This window comes from Sphaerodactylus townsendi, linkage group LG02 (assembly GCF_021028975.2).
Source record: "Sphaerodactylus townsendi isolate TG3544 linkage group LG02, MPM_Stown_v2.3, whole genome shotgun sequence".
Lineage (NCBI taxonomy): Eukaryota > Metazoa > Chordata > Lepidosauria > Squamata > Sphaerodactylidae > Sphaerodactylus > Sphaerodactylus townsendi.
In genome coordinates, this window is record NC_059426.1 from 171,808,513 (window position 1) to 171,827,786 (window position 19,274).

General features: G+C 47.1%; 1 protein-coding gene across 9 annotated transcripts in view; it reads right to left on the reverse strand.

Moving 5' to 3' along the window:
- The window catches only part of PCNX4 (pecanex 4), a 50,347-nt gene extending 43,154 nt beyond the window's left edge, over positions 1–7,193 (reverse strand). For 2 of the 9 annotated variants that reach the window (XM_048485856.1, XM_048485848.1), the window contains exons 1-3: positions 6,658–6,839; positions 5,205–5,249; positions 3,189–3,391 (exon numbers count right to left, since the gene is read on the reverse strand). The gene's annotated coding sequence lies outside the window, so the exon portion shown is untranslated. Of the gene's footprint in view, positions 1–3,188; positions 3,392–5,165; positions 5,250–6,657; positions 6,840–6,870 lie in introns of those variants that run through there. The other 7 variants (XM_048485855.1, XM_048485850.1, XM_048485851.1 and 4 more) reach the window with 7 other exon arrangements.
- Positions 7,194–19,274: the final 12,081 nt, after the last annotated feature.

Here is a 19,274-nt window from a genome sequence, read left to right on the forward strand (position 1 = left end):
ATCCACTTTCAATGCACGTTGCAGCTGGATTTTTACAGCGCAGAATAGCAAAATCCACTTTTCAACAGTTGTGAAAGGGGTTTGAAAGTGCATTATTCTGCATGTGCGGAAGGGGCCTTTGCCTTGCGCCTAAGCCTGTGGTGGCGAACCTTTGGCACTCCAGATGCCAATTGGCCATGCTGGAAGGGGCTGATGGGAATTGTGGTCCATAACATCTGGAGTGCCAAAAGTTCGCCACCACCGGCCTAAGCCCATAAAGGATAGGCGCCTGCTGCACCTGTGAGGAGATACCATTCCAGAGCCTGAGGGCAATTGCAGAGACAACCCTCCTATGTGCCCCTGCTCCCCCGCCCTGACTGAGGTAACGCCAGGAGTGCCTCCCCTGTGACCTCAATGCTTGGGCAGCCATGTTAAAACATTCTAGCTTAAACAGAATGAAACCCTACCCCATTCTAAGCTTCAGTCCATCTTCAACATATGAAGCTGTGGAAATGACTGCTCATTAAACAGACCAAGACTCATTCCGCACATGCAGAATAATGCACTTTCAAACTGCTTTCAGTACTCCTTGAAGCTGTGCGGAATAGCAAAATCCACTTGCAAACAGTTGTGAAAGTGGTTTGAAAACACATTATTTTGCATGTGCGGAAGGGGCCCAAGAGAGGGATCTTGGTGTGGTAGTGGACAGCTCAATTAAAATGTCAACCCAGTGTGCGGCTGCTGTGAAAAAGGCAAGTTCTGCATTGGCCACAATTAGTCAAGGAACTGAGACTAAAACTGATGCTATCATAATGCTCTTACAAAAATCTATGGCCCCTTCCGCACACGCAAAATAATGCGTTTTCAAACCACTTTCACAACTGTTTGCAAGTGGATTTTGCCATTCCGCACAGCTTCAAAGAACACTGCAAGCAGTTTGAAAGTGTATTATTCTGCATGTGCGGAATGAGCCTATGTCTAAGAAGAGGAGTTTTGGATTTATTCCCTGTTTTTCTCAACCGTAAGGAGTCTCAAGGTGCCTTACGAACTCCTTCCCTTCCTCTCCCCACAACAACCTTGCGAGGTAGATGGGCCTCAGAGAGTTCAGAGAGAACTGTGGCTAGCCCAAGGTCACCCAACAGGGAAACAAATCCAGTTCACCAGATAAGAGTCCACTGCTCATGTGGAAGAGAGGGGAATCTGGTTCTCCAGATTAGAGTCCACCTGCTCTTAACCACTACACCCCGCCCAGAATACTGTATATAGTTCTGGTCACCACACCTAAAAAATGACATTATAGAGCAGTGATGGCGAACCTTTTTGAGACCGAGTGCCCAAATTACAACCCAAACCCCACTTATTTATTGCAAAGTGCCAACCCAGCAATTTAACCTGAATGCTGAGGTTTTAGTTTAGAAAAAACCAGTTGCCTCCCTCTTCCTCTGCCCCACCCGCTCGAGCAGGGGCCAGACTGCTGTAGCCTCCAGCAAGTCCCGTGCGCACCGCTCTGTGCCTCTCTAGCATCTCTGCCTCCTCTGCGCCCCGCCCCCGCTTCGGGCAGCAGCCACCTGGAGCACAGGCTCCAAGCCTGCCAGCTGAGTCCTCCCTGCTCAACGCAGTGCATGCACGTTGTGCTCAGTGGCCCAGGCCAGCCTAGATGTGTGTGTGGGGTGTGTGTGTGATTTTCCGCCCCCCCCCCCCCCCATGATGAACTCTGTGTGCGCGTGCCCACAGAGAGGGCTCCGAGTGCCACCTCTGGCACCCGTGCCATAGGTTCGCCATCACTGTTATAGAGCTTGACGAAGTGCAGAAGAGAGGAACCAAAATGATCAGGAGGCTTCAGCAGCTGTCCCAGGAGGAGTAGGAATTTTACCAAATCACCTTTAAAAAACGAAAAAGGTATGAGGTTTTTTCCCCCATCAGAAGCGGATGTCATCTCTTTTGGGTTTTTAATTTACCGATAACAAAACCAAGGCTATGTGGTAGATCACGATTTGACCTTTTTCAGCAGGAGGTGGGTGTGGACAAGAGCTTCAACTGAATACTGGGCTCCAGTCTGTGCTCTCCGCTGCTGCTTCCCAGGTCCAGGTAGCTTTGGGAAACAGGTGAGGGGGGGCCAGTCTCTTTTTGGGTAATATTCATGTTCAGATTTCGGAAACCCAAAAGCGTTCAGTAAAAAGTCAAATAAAGCCGCCGGTTATCAGCTTTACCAAAAATTTCGGGACCTTTAAAACCCAAAACTTACGGAATACAAAAAGACTGCGCGCACGCCTAACAAGGAGCAGTTAAAACCCTTATCGCCATTTAGCTTAGAAAAAAAAAGGGGGGGGAAGAGGAGACATGAGATAGGTCTATACAATTATGCATGTTGTGGAAAAAGCGGACATGGAAAAGCTTTTCTCCCTCCCTCACTCTAGACCGCAGGCTCACCTGCTGAAGTCAAAGGGTGAGAAATTCAAAACTTGACAAAAGGAAGCATTTCCACAAAGTTAAATTGTAGAGCTCCCTTCCCCAGGATGTGGTGACAACTGGGAGGGCTTGAAGAAGAAGAAGAAGAAGAAGAAGAAGAAGAAGAAGAAGAAGAAGAAGAAGAAGAAGAAGAAGAAGAAGAAGAAGAAGAAGAAGAAGAAGAAGAAGAAGAAGAAGAAGAAGAAGAAGAAGGAAGAGGAGGAGGAGGAGGAGGAGGAGAAGGAGAAGGAGAAGGAGAAGGAGAAGGAGGAGGAGGAGGAGGAGGAGAAGGAGGAGGAGGAGGAGGAGGAGGAGAAGGAGAAGGAGGAGAAGGAGAAGGAGAAGGAGAAGGAGAAGGAGGAGAAGGAGAAGGAGAAGGAAGAAGAAGAAGGAAGAAGAAGCAGAAGCAGAAGAAGAGTTTAGATTCATATCCCACCTTTCTCTCCTGTAAGGAGACCCAAGGTGGCTCATAAGCGTCTTTCCCTTCCTCTCCCCACAACAGACACCCTGTGAGGTAGGTGGGGCTGAGAGAGCTCCGAAGAACTGTGAGTAGACCAAGGTCACCCAGCAGGAATGTAGGAGCGCGGAAACACATCTGGTTCACCAGATAAGCCTCTGTCACTCAGGTGGAGGAGTGAGGACTCAAACCCGGTTCTCCAGATTAGAATTCACCAGATTAGAATTCAGTACACCACCCTGGCTGGGGAGTGGACATGCTCGTGGAGGCAGGGCTACCCAGGTCAACTAGTCAAAATGCATACCTATCCTCTCCAGTATCAGACTGCTACATTAGCTGCTGCAGAACATGATAACGCTGCTGCGGTTTGCTTGCTTGTGGGTTTCCCGGAAGCACATGATTGGCCACTGCGTGAACAGACGGTTGGACTTGATCGGTCTCGGTCTGGTCCAGATGTTTTATTCTCCCAGCTCTGAAGGTAGCATTTCAGGTCTTCTAAACCTAAGCCTTTCAAAAAGCAATACAATGCAAATAACAATCAATTAAGGAGAAGAAGGATGGTAATAAGGCACAGGGGCCATATTGGAAATATCCCCGAGATCTTGTATCCTCCTATCACAAATACTGTATATAAATCAAGCTGCCTCGTAACCTGTGTAGGGACATTCAATAATACTACTGCATTTCTGGACCAAAATGATGTGGGCACAGCTGTCCCAAGTGCTGAATACCTCCAAGTTCCCTTCCTCTCCCCACAACAGACACCTTGGGAGGTAGGTGGGGCTGAGAGAGTTCCAAAGAACTGTGACTGGCCCAAGGTCACCCAGCAGGAATGTAGGAGCGCAGAAACACATCTGGTTCACCAGATAAGCCTCTGCCACTCAGGTGGAGGAGTGGGGAATCAAACCCAGTTCTCCAGAGTAGAATCCACCTGCTCTTAGCCACCACACCAGTAAAACCATCCTAAAATCTCCTTCATAAACTATCCTCGCTCCTTCCCCTAACCCACCCTCCTAAAAATACATAACAATCCCGTAGAGCCAACCCCAACAAATTTCAGAATTTGGGCTGAGGCTGGTACACGCGAGGGAATCTGCACCTGGCAGACTTCCAGTCTGATGGTGTTCCAGAACACCAGGGCCACCACAGAGAAGGCCCTCTGGGGAGCCCTCACCCCATGACTCTCAGAAGGTGATGGAGCCACCAGAACCACCCCCCCCCCCACTCCGCTCACCTCAACACCTGGGCAGGTCTATATGGGAGGAGGTGTTCCTTCAGATATACAGGGCCCAGGACTTTGTACATAGTACTGAATATTTCATGGACTAACAACGGAATAAAGTCTAAGAACTACTGATCCGAGACAATAAATCAGCCCTGAGAAACCCGCCACATAAGAACATAAGAACTAGCCTGCTGGATCAGACCAGAGTCCATCTAGTCCAGCACTCTGCTACTCGCAGTGGCCCACCAGGTGCCTTTGGGAGCTCACATGCAGGATGTGAAAGCAATGGCCTTCTGCTGCTGCTGCTCCTGAGCACCTGGTCTGCTAAGGCATTTGTGCAAAATTCTGAGATCAAGGAGATCAAGATTGGTAGCCATAGATCGACTTCTCCTCCATAAATCTGCTCCAAGCCCTTTTTAAAGCTATCCAGGTTAGTGGCCATCACCACCTCCTGTGGCAGCATATTTCTTCCCAAACACCAATCACACGCTATGCGTGAAGAAACGTTTCCTTTATGTAGTCCTAATTCCCTTCCCAGCACATTTTCAATGAATGCCCCCTGGTTCTAGTATTGTGAGAAAGAGAGAAAAAATTCTCTCTGTCAACATTTTCTACCCCATGCATAATTTTATAGACTTCAATCATATCCCCCCTCAGACGTCTCGTCTCCAAACTAAAGAGTCCCAAACGCTGCAGCCTCTCCTCGTAAGGAAGGTGCTCCAATCCTTCAATCATTCTCGTTGCCCTTCTCTGCACTTTTTCTATCTCTTCAATATCCTTTTTGAGATGCGGCGACCAGATGTGGCCACATTTATTCAAGGCACTTGGCTCCACCCACTGTCATCACTAACACAAGAATGCACAACTGCAGCAGGTATTAAGAGATAACTATATGCCTGTTAAGTTATACGCAACAGGCATTTATTGCTTTGCCCTCCTTAGTGACTGTTCACCATGGCGAGCATCCTCTGTAAAAAGCCTGGCACTAGAATGACTACCTCTAGTCATGGAGGCTCCACCAAATAGAGCACAACTGCTTAGAAACAACCAAAGTACCTGATTTAACCCCAAAGGCCAAAAGCTGCAATAACTCACAGGGGCTGGAGTCTGCTCAGAATCTCTGTTTAACATCCCAACAGCCTAAAAAGAGACGAATAATAAACAAAGAATTGGCCAATTGTCACTCAGCAACTGCAGAAACAAACAGAAACAAAAGTATGCACTGTGTGTGTATGTGTACTTGTTGTCAAGGCTACCTTGTAGGGTTTTCAAGGCAAGAGACATTCAGAGGTGGTTTGCCATTGCCTTCCTCTGCATAACAACCCTGGTCTACCTTGGTGGTTTCCTCTACATACCTACCTACCCCTCCATTCACCTCTACATACCTACCTACCCCTCCATTCACCATCCATCCATCCCTCCAACCTCTATGTATCTCCACCCACCCTCTACCTACCTGCCTATCTCCAACCACCCCCTGTCTGTCTGTCTATCTGTCTGTCTGTCCGTCCGTCCGTCCACCCTCTACCTACCTACCTACCTCCAACCACCCTCTGTCCATCTATCTATCCACCTATCCACCCTCTACCTACCTGCCTACCTCCAACCACCCTCTGTCCATCTATCTATCCACCTATCCACCCTCTACCTACCTGCCTACCTCCAACCACCCTCTGTCCATCTATCTATCCACCTATCCACCCTCTACCTACCTGCCTACCTCCAACCACCCTCTGTCCATCTATCTATCCACCTATCCACCCTCTACCTACCTACCTACCTCTACCTCTACCCACCCACCCATCTATCCATCTATCTATCTCCACCCACACACCATCTACCTACCTGCCTGCCTCCAACCACCCTCTGTCCATATATCTATCTATCCATCCATCCACCCTCTACCTACCTAACTCTACCCACCCATCTATCCAACTATCTATTTCCACCCACACACTGTCTACCTACCTACCTACCTACCTACCTACCTACCTACCTACCTACCTACCTACCTACCTACCTCCACCCACCCATCTATCCATCTATCTATCTCCACCCACCCACCCTCTATCTACCTGCCTACTTCCACCCACCCTCTGCCCATCTATCTATCTATCTATCTATCTATCTATCTATCTATCTATCTATCTATCTATCTATCTATCTATCTATCTATCTATCCATCCACCCTCTACCTACCTCCACCCACCCATCTATCCATCTATCTACTTCCACTTACCTACCTACTACCTACCTACCTACCTACCTCCGCCCATCATCTACCCATCCATCCCGGCACTCATCCATCCATCTAGGGCGGCTGAGCTATCCCAGACAGCAGCTCCTCTGGTCCGCTGCAGCCGGATCCCACCGCAGACCAGCGGCACAGCCTTCATCTGCAACCTCGGCCCTTCCCACCCAGGCAGGCAGCTTCGGCTTAACCTCTGAGCGTTCGCAGAGCGCAGTCGCGCCGACAGCCCCACTGCAATGCGCGCACCGTACCCGAATACATTGACACGCAGAGAGAGAGAGAGAGAGAGAGACACACCCTCGTTGCGGTTTCTATGGGGCACGTCTATGGGGAGCCGCCGAGGAGAGGCCGCAGCGCGCAGGGGCCGGGCTCCCGCCTCCCTCCGCCCCGGCGGGCCCCTTTGTGTGGCTTCCCTCCCGCTTCTCCTCGCCGCTGCCGCCATTTTCCGCCGCCGCTCCCGGGAAGGGGGGGCGGGGGGGAGGCCCTCAGTGGCCGCGCGGCCTGACTCACCCGGCCGAAGGGAGCGGCTTCCCCTCCCCCGGGCGCCGTCGTCGGGCCTCCTCCTGCTGCTGCTCGGCCGGCCTCCCCGTCCGCCTTCCCCGTGGCTCGGCCCGGCTTTCCTCAGCGCTGCCGGGGGAGGAGGCGGCGGCGGCGAGGCGGGGGAACGGCTTCCTCGGGGGCAGCAGCAGGCGACGCTCCGCAGGGCAGGGCTGCTTGGCCTCCCCCTGCGTGTCGAGCGCGCCCGGGCCGCGAAGGAAGAGGCCGTGCTGGGGGGAACTAAGGGTCTTGCTTCCGAGTAGACCCGGTTAGGATCGCCGCCGCCCCGTCCCCCAACAGCTGCGGGTCGCGGTTGGAGGGTCCCTTCTCCCGCCCCCCCCCCGCCCCCCATCAGAAGCGCATCAGGGTCGGCATAAACCGAAGCCAGGGCGAGCTGAAGAAGAGGAGGGGAAGTTTGGATTTATACCCCGCTTTTCTCTCCTGTAAGGAGTCCCAGGGCAGCTTACAGACTCCTTTCCCCTCCTCTCCCCACACAAGACACTGGCCAAGAATCGAGTGTGTGTGTATTTGTATTTGTTCATGTACACACATACATATACACACATAAATGCATGCATATATATATATATACACACACCCGTATATATGCATAAATACACGCACACATATCTACATGCATGTATGCACATACACATATACACACTTGTATATATATATACATATATACATATATATATATATATATATATATATATATATATATATATACATACATACATACATACATACATACATACATATATATATATATATATACACACACACACACACACGCACACACACGCACGCACATACATATAGAGAAGAAGAAGAATTTTGGATTTATATCCCCCCCTTTCTCTCCTGCAGGAGACTCAAAGGGGCTGACAATCTCCTTGCCGTTCCCCCCTCACAACAAACACCCTGTGAGGTGGGTGCGGCTGAGAGAACTCCTATGAACTGTGACTAGCCCAAGGTCACCCAGCTGGCGTGTGTGGGAGTGCACAGGCTAATCTGAACTCCCCAGATAAGCCTCCACAGCTCAGGCGGCAGAGCTGGGAATCAAACCCGGCTCCTCCAGATTAGATACACAGCTCTTAACCTCCTACGCCACTGCTGCATAGAAGCACACATATACACACAATTATATATACATATAAACACATAAATACACAAATACACGTATATACATCCATGCATATGTAAACACACATATATTATTTTTTTACTTATTTATTAAATTTATATACTGCCCACCCTGGAGGGCTCTGGGCGGTGTACAACATAAAATAAACACACACATATATAATAAATATATAAACACACATGCAAATATAAATGTAAACACACAGATTTTTTTACATATATAGATACACACACGTGTAGCTCAGCTTAATATCTCAGCTTAAAAGTGAAATCGGAATGCAGCAGGGCGCCTTAATTTTGCCGCAGCATCATCTCTCCTGAGTCAACAGTTCAAGTCATCAGATGCATGGCGGCGTTGCGGCTTTTGCAAGCGTTCTTTGCAGCACCCTTCCTGCTGCTACAGGTGCCAGCCTCCAGGTGGGACCTGGGCATCCCTTGGAATTACAGTTCATTGCCAGGCTGCAAAGAAGATGGCTGACTTGAAGAGTGGACTCTAGTGGGCCTTGTACCCCACTGAGGTGCTTGCCCTCCACAGGCTCCACCCCCAAACGTCCAGGAGTTCCCCAACCTGGCAACCCTACCTCCCCATCCCCAGCTGGTGGCCAGGGGGGACCTGGCACCCGACATACCATTTTTGAGTAAGATAAAAGGACTCCGAGATCGCCGTCTCTACTGGTGTCGGACGAAAGGGAGCTATGACTCCAACGCTCATACCTCCCAAATGGTGTTTGGAATATGCTGCCACAGGAGGTGGTGATGGCCACTAACCGGGATAGCTTTAAAGGGGGCTTGGACAGATTTATGGAGGAGAAGTCGATCTATGGCTACCAATCTTGATCCTCTTTGATCTGAGATTGCAAATGCCTTAACAGACCAGGTGCTCGGGAGCAACAGCTGCAGAAGGCCATTGCTTTCACATCCTGCATGTGAGCTCCCAATGACACCTGGTGGGCCACTGCGAGTAGCAGAGAGCTGGACTAGATGGACTCTGGTCTGATCCAGCTGGCTTGTTCTTATGTTCTTATGTTCTTAAATATCTTATTGAGCTCTGAGGTGCTCCTAGACTGGACTCCAGCCGTTCTATTTCAGACCAACAGGGCTACCCTCTGAAACCATCTTCAACAGATGTGAAGACATGTTACTTTCTCAAGGTGCTGGGGCCACCTGCAATATTAAAGGAATCAGTGACAGAGATCTTTTGCCCACTCCGGCATTGCTGAGCAGTAATAATGGGGATAAGAGCCAGCATGATGTAGAAGTTCAAGTGTCGGAGTAGGATCTGGTACTGCTCATGTAGAGGGATCCAAATTTGAGTAACAGAATGGGGGCAACTGGCCCTAAATGATTCTATTCCAGAAAATTCCCAAATTTCGACAAATAAGTACTAGTTAATTAACGTGACTAATCAATCAACTGTTTTTTGCAAGCCCCGTCCACAGACGAAACTGCCATTGTACCCCTGCGCGAGTTACTGTTCCGAACATGTCTTCCAATCAGCCTCCTTTTGGGGACAGAGGGAGTAATTCTGAAATGTGTTTGTCTTTCAAGTAATAGATGACAATAGATGTTTAGTAATAGGCAAGTAATTGACATATAAGATGAAATGTCAGGAAAAAGGAAATTATTACAAAAATGTAATATAGAGATAAGTTCAGTTTTAGAAGTATTATTATTTTCCAGCAAAAGGCAGAGTAACAAATATAGAAAACAGAGTAGACCTGGAACTGGAGTATTACATACACGGACCTAATTATTGAAGTAGAAGAGCTTACCTCAGAATTAGATAGATTCTAATAGAGACCTTAAGGAGTCCTTAAGGCCGAAAACAATGGTAGAAACATCAGTGTTGTATTTTATAAATCAGATTTAAGATTGATGTATATGACAATGAAATATATGTTAATTGACATAAGATATCAATGTTAGATATCTATGATATGTTGTTAGTTTTATCTTTGCTTTTTTTTAACAAACTTAATAAAATTTCTATTATGAAATGTGTTTGTCTTTGAGCGATTAAACAAGCCCGTCGCACCATTTGCAGGGACCCGGCAAACCCACTCCTCTCCGCAGAGGGCTCAGCTATTGTGTCTCTGCATGATTCCCTGCACGTGAACAGGCTTCTTTGAAAGTCCTGATTCTTACATGCTCTAAAAGTAAACCTCTTTGGCTGTAAGGGCAAAGTGTGCCTCCAGGTTTAATTAAGCGGAGGACGGGACTATCTATCTGCTATATCAGAAATGTTTAAAAATGGGCTGTGTTTCAGAGAATATCCTGCAGAGAACATTGAGGTATTTATCATGTGAAAGCTACAGATCATTAAAATATTACATTTTGCCAAACGTCTACTGCTCTTATTTCATACATTGATTTGTATGTCAATAATGGTCTCTATTTATCCCCCCCACCGCCCCCGAAAGTTAATTTAACATTTTAATTGGGCTGATCTATTGTTCTCTGGCAGAGGGCATGATTCGTTTTAACAGCTTCCTACAAGGGGACCTTTGTGTTCCTTCCATCCCAGATGAGATCTCAAATAGACCTTCATTATTTTAGTCTCTAACTTTACTTAATACGCTTGGACAGATTCTCACAGTTTCCGTTGCTAATACGATTCCCCCGCAAATAGAGCAGAAGGCTTAGCAGAACAAAAGGAATGATCTAATTTTAGTAATGGGGCAAGCAACGTTGGCATAATCATATCCTCTCTCTTTTACCTCCCCACCCTCCAGCCATTTCTGAATGTCAAATCTTTTTTCTTCTTCTTCTGGTTTCAACTAAAATTCTTATTTGCATTCACAGAATATGCCGTTGCTGGGTTTTGTCTCCCCTTGCGTCCGGAATTTCGTGCAATAGCATCTATTCAGAGGTATATAATCACAAGGAAATTATCTTCCTAATTGCAAAGAGGTGGTTTTTTCTAAAAATAGACTATTGTCACACATGATGGAATCAGAGTATTATAAACCAGTATTCTTCAACCCATAGGTGGGAACCATGGTTGGATTGTTAGACCCTATAGAGCCACCCCACTCCAGATCCATCTTTTAAAAAATTAAATTATATCCCACCCTCCCCAACCAAAGTTGGGCTCAGGGTGCTGTACAGACATTTTAAAACAATAGTCCAAATACATGAAATTCACTATATGTAACATTAACATCTTGGCGATTTCCGCAGGGCCTGTAAGACTGAGTTGTTCCACCGGGCCTTTGGAGAGACCAGTCGCTGAACTGTGACCCTCCCCCCACCCCCGTTCTCCTGTGAGGGTCCCTTTACATCTTTGGGACCCACCGTGCCCCCCCTTCCCTCTTCCCTTGTTAGGAGGATTTTTAAGTAAGGGTTTGTGAGACGCCAATATTATGTAGCAATCGCTGTTTTAAATTAAATTAATAATTTTAGAGTTTATGGGGCTGAGTTCTTAATGTTAGGTATTATTTATTAGTTGCTATTTACTTGTCCTCTTGTTATTGTATTTTATGTTGATGTTGTACACCGCCCAGAGCCCTTCGGGGATGGGGCGGTATACCAAATTGAATGATGATGATGATGATGATGATGATGATGATGATGATGATGATGATGATGATGATGATGATGATGATGATGATGATGATGATGATGATGATGATGATGATGATGATGATGATGATGATGATAAACAACACCAGGCAGCACTTAAAACATCTTCGAATTGACAAAATTAACATCTGTCAAATTCAGAAGGCAGCCCTGCTGGTATCCACACGAATACTACACCGATACATTACAACTTCCTAGGCCTCTGGGTTAGGCTCGAATTGAAATGGAGGCCAACAACCAGCTAAAGATCTGGCAGCTGTGAAATCTACAATAATAATAATACTCACTAAGAACTCAAGATGGCAAAAAACAAATTTGAGCCTACGCAAACCTGGCTCTGGTCCTGGCTCTGGTCGAGGCCAATTGCACGTCCTTGAGGGCAGCCACTACCAGAAGGACCTTGTTGGAGAACAGGAGTACCCTCAGTGGGCAATATGGGGTGATGCGCAGTGGTGGGATCCAAAAATTTTAGTAACAGGTTCCCATGGTGGTGGGATTCAAACTGTGGCGTAGCGCCAGTGGGGCTGGGCGGGGCATGACGGGGATGTGGCCGGGCATTCCGGGGGCGGGGTATTCCTGGGCGGGGCTGTGGCAAGGACGCAGCCACTGCGCTGGTCCTTGGGCAGGAAACGAATGCACGCAGCCGCAGGTTGCCACGCACGCCAGTGCACCTCCTGCTAGACTGCTTCAAGTTCTGCGCACTACTGCTGAGAGGAGGGGCGTAACTAAGGCAAAAATCACGTGGCAAAATCACCAATTAGTAACCCCCTCTTGGCACACACAAATAATTAGTAACCTACTCTCGGGAACCTTTGAGAACCTGGTTCTGCAGATACGATGGTTCCAGACTGCTCAGGGCCTTAAAGGTTATAACCATTAAGGTTATATATAAGCCATATATATATATATATATATTTGGAGATCACCTGAGCTGTGGACAATTTCCAACAGGGAGCCACATAGTGCCTCACGACTGGGCTTCCCTAGCCATGAAGGACGTGTCTCCAGAGAGCACGTGGTAGATCTTACAGCTACAAGCGATCTGTCAACATCAGATGGAGAGAGGAGATCAAAGTGGTCCAATGTAGGATCAGAAGACAGTCCAGGGACCTCCAGTTTTCTTACTGTTTCAATCATCGTGGGGGGCGTGGCGAAGCAACAAGATGTTATGTGCAAAGAAGCTCACAAAAGCCCAAAAGCTCCACCCACCCACCCACCCATCTTGAAGCCAGTGTGTGGAAGGAGGAGGGGTGTGAGGGCGATTTTCCGTGCGCACCCCTGTAACTAAAGGGTCACAGCCCAGGGACATTTGACCCTGTATGTGGCATAGGAGGTTAAGACCCTGTATGTGGCATAGGAGGTTAAGAGCTAATCTGGAGGAACCGGGTTTGATTCCCCGCTCTGCCGCCTGAGCTGTGGAGGCTTATCTGGGGAATTCAGATTAGCCTGTGCACTCCCACACACGCCAGCTGGGTGACCTTGGGCTAGTCACAGCTTCTTGGAGCTCTCTCAGCCCCACCTACCTCACAGGGTGTTTGTTGTGAGGGGGGAAGGGCAAGGAGATTGTAAGCCCCTTTGAGTCTCCTGCAGGAGAGAAAGGGGGGATATAAATCCAAACTCTTCTTCTTCTCTTCTATGTCCCCCTGGGCGGTTCGCCCCTGCAAAAGCCTCATAGCCAGGTGCCAAATCATTAATTTTAGATCCCCTCCTTTTCTCCATCCATTATTATTTTCTTATTCAAGAATAATATGAGAAATGTATTTTCCATTTACTGTATCTTGGAATTCTTGGTTACAGCTCTTATTTATGTAACTCGTTGCTGCCGATGCTGTACCACTGAGCCACAGCTGCGGACCTCAGTGGGCGGAAGCAACATACCAAACCCAGGACATGACATTCGTCACTCTTTACTTTTCAATCACCACTATCTCTAAGAGTGCAATGTCAACGTTAGCCTAAATGAACTCAAAAATACACACATTGCACTCTGGCTGTGTCCAATCTTATATATTGATCTTGCATATAATTAGTCAACTTAACACTTCCATTTGTGTTTACATTTCAGGAAATGTAAATACAAGTAAAAGTGTTAAGTTGACTAATTATATGCAAGATCAATATATAAGATTGGACACAGCCAGAGTGCAACGTGTGTATTTTTGAACTCTTTATTTTTCATGCACAGGAGACAACACACACCATAACCCCGAGAGCTTCAGAGATCCTCTTCCCTTTCCAGCTCTATTCCGCATTTTGCAGGTCGAACCAAATTCCATTCTCGGTGGTCAAATGTACACAGCCTGGGCTGATTGCAACCCACAATTAATCTTGCAGATCCGTAAAACATTAGAACAAATTTACCAGATGTCTCTCCTTCCCCCCCACTTCCTTTGCTCCATGAATGCCATCATCCTTTGTAAGAAAGCTGGGCACCAAAGGAATCCTTTAAAGAGCATTAAAAAGACCACCCTGAGTTAATATGATTTAATCTTACGGTGTGTTTTGGGAGGCCAAATAAGCTTTTCCTTTTTTTTAATTAGAAAGAAATGCCACTCATCCTCCTTGAGAGGATGCAGAAAGCGGAGGGGAAACCCTGTTGCTATGGGATTATTTTGAATGGCTTGTCACAGTCTTGTCTTCCATCCAAGGTTTGCAGAAAGATGGATTCTTAGAGGTGTCGGGGTTTAAACTGCCTTGCAGTGCCCTCTCGAGGCCAAACACCATCATGTCAGCCATATAAACTTTCCCTTCCCTTAAAGGGAAAAAAAGGTTAAAGAGCACGTGTAACCTCTATCTGTGGGTTCTATGGGGCAGAATTTGGAATGAGTTTGCAACAACAATTAAAAACAAAACAAAATGGTTTACTTTCTTAACATATAACATATAACATCAAACATCAACATTTAACATCACACTTCAAGGTCCTGCTCAGGATGCATTTTCAAGTCCGTATATTTACAGTCTTCTGATATTTCCAAGTCCAATTCTTCCTGCACGTGGGTTGGCTCCTGAAGACTCCAAGGGCTTGGTGAACAGGATTCAACATGATGAAGGTTTCCAGGAGAACTCTCACCCATTACAACATTAAAAAAAACCCTGAAACAATAAACTCCAACATTTACAACATAGCAAAAACAAACAACTACCTTCCCAGTAGTTCCCAACAACATTGCAGTTACCTTAACAAGGTGTTAAGGGTTTATAGAAATCAAGGTCCGAGTCTGGTAGCCTTGTCTCCTCCAAACTACATGAGCTCTGCTGCAGCCTCTTGCTGCTTTCAGTCTCCACCCCTTACTGGGTCAACCCATTCTGAGCATGGGGGTTACACACGCACCTGGTCATTACTGACCTATGGGGTGATGTCATATCATGATTGGTTTGTGGTGGGTTGTCTGGGCTGTGTGGCCGTGGTCCGGTGTATCTTGTTCCTAAAATTTCGCCTGCATCTGTGGCTGGCATCTTCAGAGGTGTATCACAGAGGGAAGTCTGTTACACACTTTGTCCAGTGAGAAGGAATGTTTAGTGGGATACATATTATCCATGTCCCAGGGCGGGGACCCAATCAGTAGTGTTTGGTGCTATGCAAACTTGCTGTGCAAACATCGTATCGTGATGTTTATTAGGCAGACTATTCTTAACGAGGTGGTTTGCCACTGCCTTCCCCAGTTGTCTACACTTTATCCCCACCAAGCTGGGCACTCATTTGACCAATCTTGACTGAGTCAACCTTGAGCGGGCTACCTGAAACTGACCTTGAGCCACTACCTGAAACCCTGAATGGGCTACCTGAAACCAACTTCTATTAGGATCCAACCAGTGGTGGGATCCAAAAATTTTAGTAACAGGTTCCCATGGTGGTGGGATTCAAACAGTGGCGTAGCGCCAATGGGGTGGGGCGGGGCACAACGGGGGCGTGGCCGGGCATTCCGGGGGCGGGGCATTAATAATTTCTCTGTTATTGTAAAAAACTCTTACTGAAAAAAAAGTTCCTAATTTCCAGCTGGTATCTTTCTGTCCATAATTTAAGCTCATTGTAGCAAGTCCTATCGTCTACTGCCAACAGAAACAACTACTTCTCCTCCAATTGACTGCCTGTCAAATACTTAATACTTTCAAATACTTAATTTTGTTTCCAGAAATCAAAAGAAGGATACTTTCCTTAAACAAGGAACTTTACCATATTACTAAAACATGTTTTTACAACAGTCCAACAGGGAGAATTATCTCCCGTTTTCTACCTTCGCTAACCAGCCACATAGGAAACAACAGGACTTTATGATTTTTGGACCTAATGGAATTTCTAACGGAAAAGCAGACCCAATTAGTAACCCCCTCTCGGCACACACAAATAATTAGTATCCCGCTCTCGGGAACTGGTGAGAACCTGCTGGATCCCACCTCTGGATCAGACTCAAGTTGTGGTTCAAGTTTTGACCCAAGGACTGCAGCTCACCACCCCGTGCCGTGGGGCTCCTATTTTCCTCCCTGGCTTATGGCAAATAGTCCAGATTCCAGAGAGCTAGGCTGGTCAGATCTCGGACACTAAGATCAGCCTTGGGTAGCATCCAGATGGGAGACCAACAAGGAAGTCCAAGGCCGCAACACAGAGGCAGGCAATGGCAAACAGCCTCTGTCCGTCTCTTGCCTACAGGGGCTGCCATAAGTCAGCTTCTCCACCATGAGGCCCATTAGTGGACTGAAAGTCAAACAAGTCTTTCGACATATTCAAGACTAGCAAGAGCTTTATTCTTGCATCAGTTTATCCCTGCCGATGACACAGATTCCTGAGGAGGGTCCCATTCATGCATCCTATGAAGTGGAATTTAGACTATTAAAGCTGCTTGTGTAATTAAAAAAAAACATATGTTAAGGCCTTTAAGGTGAACCCGGCCTGGGCTTATCTCATCAGAACTTGAAGGCTAAGGAGGGTCGGCCCTAGTTAATACTTGGATGGGAGACCGCCGAGGAAGTCTGAGATTGCTATGCAGAGGCAGGCCATGATAAACATCCTCTGTTAGTTTCTTGCCTTAAAAACCATACTGGGTCACCGGAAGAAGGAGGAGGAGGAGGAGGAGGAGGAGGAGGAGACGACGACGACGACGACGACGACGGAGGAGGAGGAGGAGAAGGAGAAGGAGAAGGAGAAGGTGGTGGTAGAGGAAGAGTAGAGGAGGAGGTGTGGAGTTTGGATTTGCATCCCACCTTTCTCTCCTGTCAGGAGACTCAAGGTGGCTTCCTAGACTCAAGGAGTTCCTAGAAAACCACAGATGCTGTGACATTGACCCGGAAGCGACACTCCTTCTCTTTAGACTCTGCCCTCAAACATTCCCAGGAGAGGCCTGCACAGATTATATGGGTGAAGCATCAGGATATGATCTTCATCCCCTGTAGGTGTGGCCGAATCCAATTATCTGGTGGTGCGATCTTCCACACCAGAGGTCTTCAAGGCTAAATAGCTATCCTTCACAAGTGCTCAGATTTTTATTTTATTTATTTTGTAATGTTATTCAATTTATATCCCCGCCCTTCCTGTCCGAAGTTGGGCTTCCTGCATGGAGCTGGGGATCGGTTCTGGATGGCATTTAAGGCCTCTCCCAGCTCTGTGCTTCTAAGAATTTCTAAGTTGTCAACACTTGCTGTTGTAGGTGGCATCTTGTTTCACATTTTTCTTTGGCCTCAGAGGTTTTCGAGTGACTCTCGGACTCTACTACAGCTGCCATTTTCTGAATGCAACAAAATCACTCTTTTTGAGAGCCAGCAAGGTGTAGTGGTTAAGAGCAGGCGGGCTTGAATCTGGAGAACCTGGTTTGATTCCCCACTCCTCCACATGAGTGGCGGAGTCTTATCTGGGTTCCCCTCTCCTACATTCCTCCAGGGTGACCTTGGGTCAATTGCAGAACTCTCTCACCTACCTCACAAGGTGTCTGTCGTGGGGAGAGGAAGGGAAAGGAGTTCATAAGCCCCTTTGAGTCTCCCCACAGGAGAGAAAGGGGGGGGGTATAAATCCAAACTCTTCTCCTTCTCCATCTGTCTCTGACCAGAACCAAGAAAACTGAGTCAGGGACTTTCGCCCACACGATGAAGCCAGCCCTGTAGTATTCGCGGGGGCTGCTCTGTAGCCAGCATTTCAAGAGTCTCCACCGAAATAATGCGACTAAAATGACCTCGGACCTAAACACTGGGCTGCGATGCTTCTGCTAAATTAGCCCCTACCCTCTTGCGACCCCGTTCCCCGAGAAACAATCGGCACGAGGCATTAACTCTCCACTTAAGAATTTGCTTATAATGATAAGGGCTCCCCACACGGCTTGAGCGGGCTGTTATTTAAATATCCTTTAAGGTCAATTAAAATAAAGCAAATTTTAAAGGCCAGCCGACACACAAGATCCCCCGCTGTCCCAATGGTCAAGTGATTTGGCGCTTAAGCCTTTTTTTCCTCTTTTTTTTTTTGCTTCTTTGGGAAAACAAAGCTGTCGAGTGGTTGGGGAAAAAAGGATGATCCCCTTCCCCCCGCCCCCCGCCAGTGATTTTTTTGTAGGCTCAGGGAGGGACAGAGATGCACAAACAGCAATCAGAGACAATTAAGAAAGAAAAGGAACAAGTGGTGTTTTCTTTTCCCAACAACCCCACGTGGGAAATTGCGGTTCCTGCCTCTTGGCCTTGCCTTATTTCCAATCAGGCACCCAGCTAAGTCGCGAGGGGCTTTTCTTCCCCCCTCTTCCCGAGCCCAACTCCAATCAAAAGGTATTGCTTAAAATTTTCCTATTACGGCCCTGAGTGAAAGGCATGATTTTCTATGCTGATGAACCAGGAAGATTGCTGTGGGTAGAATTGGACGGTTTTCACGGGTACGGAACAGCCCTATTACCGTGTTATTACAATCCCTCCGTAAGACGGAGAGGCCAGAACAGATTGAAGGCATAAACGTTAATGTGGAACGCTTCTGCCCTGCTCGTGGGTATGGCATCAGTTTCTGCTCAGTGGAAGAAAATTGGTGCAGATGGTTTCGTGGAACATCAGCTTTTTCGGTGTTATATATACCCAAGTTTGTAAGATGACATCTCACGGGACAGTTCACACACATACACATTTCTCAGGTGGGGCAGTTGAGTTTCCTCCACTGAAAACACCTGCAAATGCATCGGCCGATTACCACGGCTGGCTGTTCCTTGCCCTCGCCCCGCTCTGGTGGGAAAGTTCGCAGCAGAAGTGCTCTTGCTTTCCACACGGAAAGCAAGAAAAACACTCAGGGAAAGAGGAAGCGTGGCGGGACATGAAATCTTGCCCCAACGTACCTCCTCTATCTATCTATCTATCTATCTATCTATCTATCTATCTATCTATCTATCTATCTATCTATCTATCTATCTATCTATCTATCTATCTATCTATCTATCTATCTATCTATCTATCTATCTATCTATCTATCTATCTATCTATCTATCTATCTATCTATCTATCTATCTATCTATCTATCTATCTATCTACTTATTTTCAGGCTTTTATACCGCCCCTCCCCCAAAGGGCTATGGGCGGTGTACAACAGAGTTAAAACGTACAAACAACGCAATTACACAGAATATCATCTCCGCAGAATATAACATTAAAACCCCATAAAATAGCGTATCTTACAAAATAAATAAATTGGC